The sequence below is a fragment of the Canis aureus genome, chromosome 11 (assembly GCF_053574225.1).
Source record: "Canis aureus isolate CA01 chromosome 11, VMU_Caureus_v.1.0, whole genome shotgun sequence".
In the NCBI taxonomy this organism is placed as follows: Eukaryota; Metazoa; Chordata; class Mammalia; order Carnivora; family Canidae; genus Canis; species Canis aureus.
Window position 1 is genome coordinate 58,923,458 of NC_135621.1, and position 5,121 is coordinate 58,928,578.

The 5,121-nt window shown below is 40.7% G+C and overlaps 1 pseudogene; it reads right to left on the reverse strand.

The window, feature by feature from the left end:
* Positions 1 to 216: 216 nt before the first annotated feature.
* Positions 217 to 4,875, reverse strand: LOC144323082 (phospholipid phosphatase 2 pseudogene; annotated as a pseudogene).
* Between the last annotated feature and the right edge of the window lie 246 nt (positions 4,876 to 5,121).

Consider the following 5,121-nt stretch of genomic DNA (forward strand, 5'->3'; position numbering starts at 1 on the left):
CTATTTCTAGCTGAGGGTTTTCACACTTTAATTTAACAATAGCTACTAAAATTAATCTTTTTCCATTACATAGCCCAGGAAAGGTATACATTAAAGTCATGAGCGTAAGGTTTGTTTCATCTTCATACGTAATGTATTTGGGGCTGAATCGTTCATGTATTCTTTGATCAGAAATAGTGTGTACCTTGTGTAGTAGCCCCAAAATTACTTACTACATTTAAAGACAACATTTTATTTAAATTTTCCAAACATATACAACGGTAGAAAGAACATTAATAAACCTATATGACCCAACCTACTTCAATAATTATCAACTCATGGCCAATCCTGTTTCACCTCTACCCCCAACTTCATTGCATATTATCTGGAGGCAAATCCCAGAGAGAGCTTACTATGTCATCAGTAAAAGAGAAGACTTTAAAATAAATTAATATATATATATATATACACACACACACACACACATACCATTATACCTGGAGATATTACCGATAGTTCTTGAACATTATCAAATATTCAGTCATTGGGCAAATTACCAACTCTCATAAATGTAATTTCATAAATATAGTTTCTTTACAGTCTGGAAAAATATTAAGATTTAAATAAGGCCCACACATTGCCATTGGTTGATATGCCTTTTGAGTCTCTTTTAATCTATAGGTTTCCCCTTCCCTCCTTGTTTCTCATAAATAATTTATTGAAGAAATCAGGTCCTTTGTCCTGTAGAGTTTCCCACAGTCTGTTTTTTTGCTGTTTGCATTCCCATGGTAGAGTGTAACATGTTCCTCTGTCCTCTATACTTTCTCTTAAATTAAGAGAATGAGAATCTTTATGAAATTTGGACTTTTGGGTAGGACTTTTTATGGGTGTTGGTGTGTTCTTCCTTTTTCCAAGAAGGGGTAAATATTGTTTGGTTGTCTTTTTCTTGTTTTATAAACAGGGATATTCAAGGTCTAGACACATTAGTTCTTTAGGGGTTACAGAAAGGTGATACTCTAATTTCATCATTCCTTTGACATTTAGCAGCTGGAATACTTCTATAAGGGAAGCTTCACCTCGTGCTTTACTCAGTTACTCAGGGATGTGATTCACATCAAAAGGTTAGAAAAACAATAGAATTCATTTACCGGTTTTCAAATCAATAATTACCTACCAGTTATCTTCTAAATGTGACCAATTTTTTGAGCATTATTATGAACTCATAGACTTAAACATATTTGATGTTTCAACTTACTGCCTTCAAAAAGTCCCATCTTTGGCCAGTGGGAACCTCGTTAGGTTGGCTTCTGTGCTCTTTTGGAACAATCCTAGTAGTCTTTGATAGCTTCCTCAACTGTCTATATAACAAGATGTTTCCAGTTTCACTTGTTCATTTCCTGCCCCAGACCTGGCTCCTTTTCATGGGAGATGGAATTGCAAGACCTTATCAGGGCTCTGGGGGTGCTCACTGCACCACAGCTGATCTGATCTTGACTTTGAAGTTTTAAATTTCTCAGACATACTAGTGGCTAACTGTGCAGACTCCAGAGGTAGACTGCCTGGGTTTGAATCACCACTCTACCCTTATTGGGTATGTGACTCTGGGCCAGTTTATCAACTTCTCCATGCTTTAGCTTCTTCAACTATGAAAGATGAATAAGAACCACACCTAAATTCATAAGATCCTTGTGAGATTTAAATGAGGAAATTCATGTAAAATGCCTAGAATAGAGTCTGGCACAGAAGGCTGTGTAAAAGTTGGCTATTAATATTCTTCTTGCTAATTTCTTTGCAACCTTGTCATTACTGCCTGCGCATACTGTGGGTCATCTGGGATGTAATACGGACTTACATTTTATTCATATCTAGTGACATACTGATTTTTAAAAATTATTCTAAAGTCCCATCTGTAGCATTCGTCCCATTAATGTGTAGCTCTAAATGAGGCAATGGTTAGAACATATTAGAACATTTCCTATAAAGGAATCCAAATTCAACAAAGCTAATGGCATTCATGAAATTCCCAAGTACCAGCGTACTTCCTGCTTTTTATACTCATTTGGAAAGGGGTAAATTGGTAAAAGCCTGGCTGGGAGCAGCCCAGCCATGGATTTACGTTCTAGTTTTGCACGGGGGGCATTGCCAAGCCATGTTTGCTTGGTCTTTCCTAGTTGAGCACAGGGAGCTATTAGAGGTGGCCTTCCCCCCAAAGCCCTCTAGCTCCCTTTTTAATCAGACTTGTAGAGCTTCAAGACATGTTGCAGATCACATAAATCTTAACACTTGTTCTGTCTGGAACCTCATCTATATTAAATCTTGATCCATTTAGCGATTTGCAATACAACTCTTTCTTTAGGTTTGAGAGATTAAAGATTCTAGGGCTGCTGCCACTGACTGGTCAAAATAAAGACAATGAAAGGGAAGCAGAAGCCCAGGGGGCTGTTTCCTTGCTGGTTCATGAGATCACAACAAGGCCTCTAGGTAGCTCTCTAGACTTGAAAACCCGATAGAGCCCTAATATGAACAGTCTCTAAAGTGGTTATGCCATGAGTTCCTTAAAACAAAGACATTTGTTTGCAATTTTACACACTTGCATCATTGACATATGGTTGCATTATAATTGCATCAGCTGGGCCAATTGTCTATAGAGCTCTGGCCAGAAATTCCCAGGATACACCAAGATTTATCATTGCTTAAACAAACATTGACTCACTTGTTTTAATTTTTTTCTCTTTTTGTGTCTTATTGCACTTTTTAAAGTAGCTGTTTGTCATTAAGATGACATTTAAGGAACCTTGAAAATTATAACTAAAAAAAATATATATATATATAACATATATATTTGTCAAATGGAAGTGGGTGGGTGTAGACAAATAATGGTAGATTCATATAATAGAAACTATCCTGTCACTAAATAAAGTGGATGTTTAAGTATTGACAGTTATCTTTAGATATCAAAAGAACAAAAGCAAATTTCAAAGCAGGATGTATAGTAGAATCACGTTTAAGTAAAATAATAATTATTGTATATGTTGGTAAATGCATAGAAAAAGATCTGAAGAAAGATAGTCCAAACTGTTAATAGGGGCTATTTTTAGCTCCTTCAGTTAAGAAGTTAAGCCACTCACTCTTAATTTCCCCTCAGGTCATAATCTCAGGGAGGAGTCAGCTTGAGATTCTTTCCCTCTGCCCCTCCCCCCACGCACACACTCTTAAATAAATAAATAAATCATTTTTTAAAAAAATAGGGCTATTTTTAGGGATGAAATTAATTGATTTTTCCTATATATTTCTATACTCCTTGGAATTTCTTATGAATAAGTATTGTTTTTTCTTTTCTTTTTAAAAGATTTTATGAATTTGAGAGAGAGAGTGAGCACAATCAGGGTGAGGGGCAGAGGGAGAAGCAGACTCTATGAAGCCACATGGGGCTCAATCCACGGATTCCAGTATCATGACCTGAACCAAAAGCAGGCCCTCCGCCAACTGAGCCACTCAGATGCCCCGAGTACTGCTTTTTCAATTAGGAAAAAAATTATGTTTTTGAAAATCAATGTTATTATAATGTGTTCAAAACATCAAAAGAATCTATTATTAATTATAATAATATTAGTGAGATTTCTCATGGTAGCTTCTCAGTTAAGAAGCATATTAGTAAGCTTCTGTGAAAATAGCTATTATTACTATAATAACTGATATAGTAATAAAACAGTATAACTAGCCCTCACTGAATCCAAAACAATTTAGTATAGGGTTTTGTTGTTATTTAGGGGTGTTTGGTTTTGTTTTTTTTTAATTTACCAATTTATTTAAGATGTAATAAATATGAATCAACAGCAAGATGAAGAGACACAGAGCGAGGCCAGGGAAAAGAGTGCATCGCTCTCCCCATATCTCCAAATCACAGTATTGCAACCAGCTACTCTGACTATACTACTACTCAGCTGTCGTCCCACCAGGACGTCCTGTCGTCCCACCAGGTCCTGTCTCAGGAGGAGGAGGCCAGGTAGTATAGTGGTTGCAGTCAGCCTCGAGCAGGGTCAGCGCCAGTGACAGCTTAGGCTTCCCTTCCCAGCTCCTCCTCCTGCGATGGCTGGGACTTGAAAGCAAATGGTGAGGCCGGCCACCAGTGCCCCCTGCAGGGGGCCAGCGAGGTCATCACTCCAGCCGTGCTTGTGGTCAGATGTGCTGGGGAAGCCAATGGAGTGCAAAGGCCAACGGGAAGAAGTGCTCTGTGGGCCACAGAAGTCGTGCCCACTTCCAGCGGAGCTGGGCCTGCACACAGAGCTCCCGGAGCAGCATGCTGTACATCCCAAAGGGGGAGTGTCCCAGTGGAAAGGCAGTCAGCTAGCCAGGCTTCCCCTGCACACCTTCTCCAACTGCACAGAGTTCGCGCAGTTGCCGGGGCTCCAGTGGGGGTCACACACCTCCAGGAAGTTGGACCACAGACTGGCCATCGTGTACTTGGCCCAGGTCTGTCAGCGACTGACTCACTGCAGCCCCAACAGGAACTTCCCCATCACCTTGTCCACGGCAGCCACATAGTGGCTGAAGCGGTTGAAGTTGGAGTGGGAATAGAGGTGGTCTCTGTACACCAGGGAGGCCTCGCTGGCTGAGAGGGGGGTGATGGTGGCTGTGATGGTGACCCTGGCCATGAGTCCACAGGTGATGGTGTCTGGACAATAGGGTACCAGATAGTGTCCTCTGCAGTAGATCCATTCTTCTATGGGCGTTTCCCAGAGTCAGGATGGCAGAGAGGCTCCAATCAGGTAAAGGCAGTTGGGAAGATGGCAGAGGAGGAAGATCATGAGCCGCCACCTCCTCCTTTGCACATACCAAGGCTACAACTTCATATAGAACAACTTGCTCTGAGAAGAAACCTGAAGAACAGCTTTTTCACAGCTGAAGATAAAAAAACAAAGCCACACTGAGAAAAGTAGGAGGGGCAGAGACACAACATCCTAGCATGACAACCCACAAGCCTGAGGGCTATCACAGAGATGGAGGTCCTCCCGGAGGATCATCAGGCACACCTGCCCTGCAGTTTGTACTGGGAAGACTAGCTGCCATAACATCTGGCTCTGAACATCAGTGGGGCTTAATTCTGGGGTAGCTGGAGAGCTACACAAACCAAGATGCCAC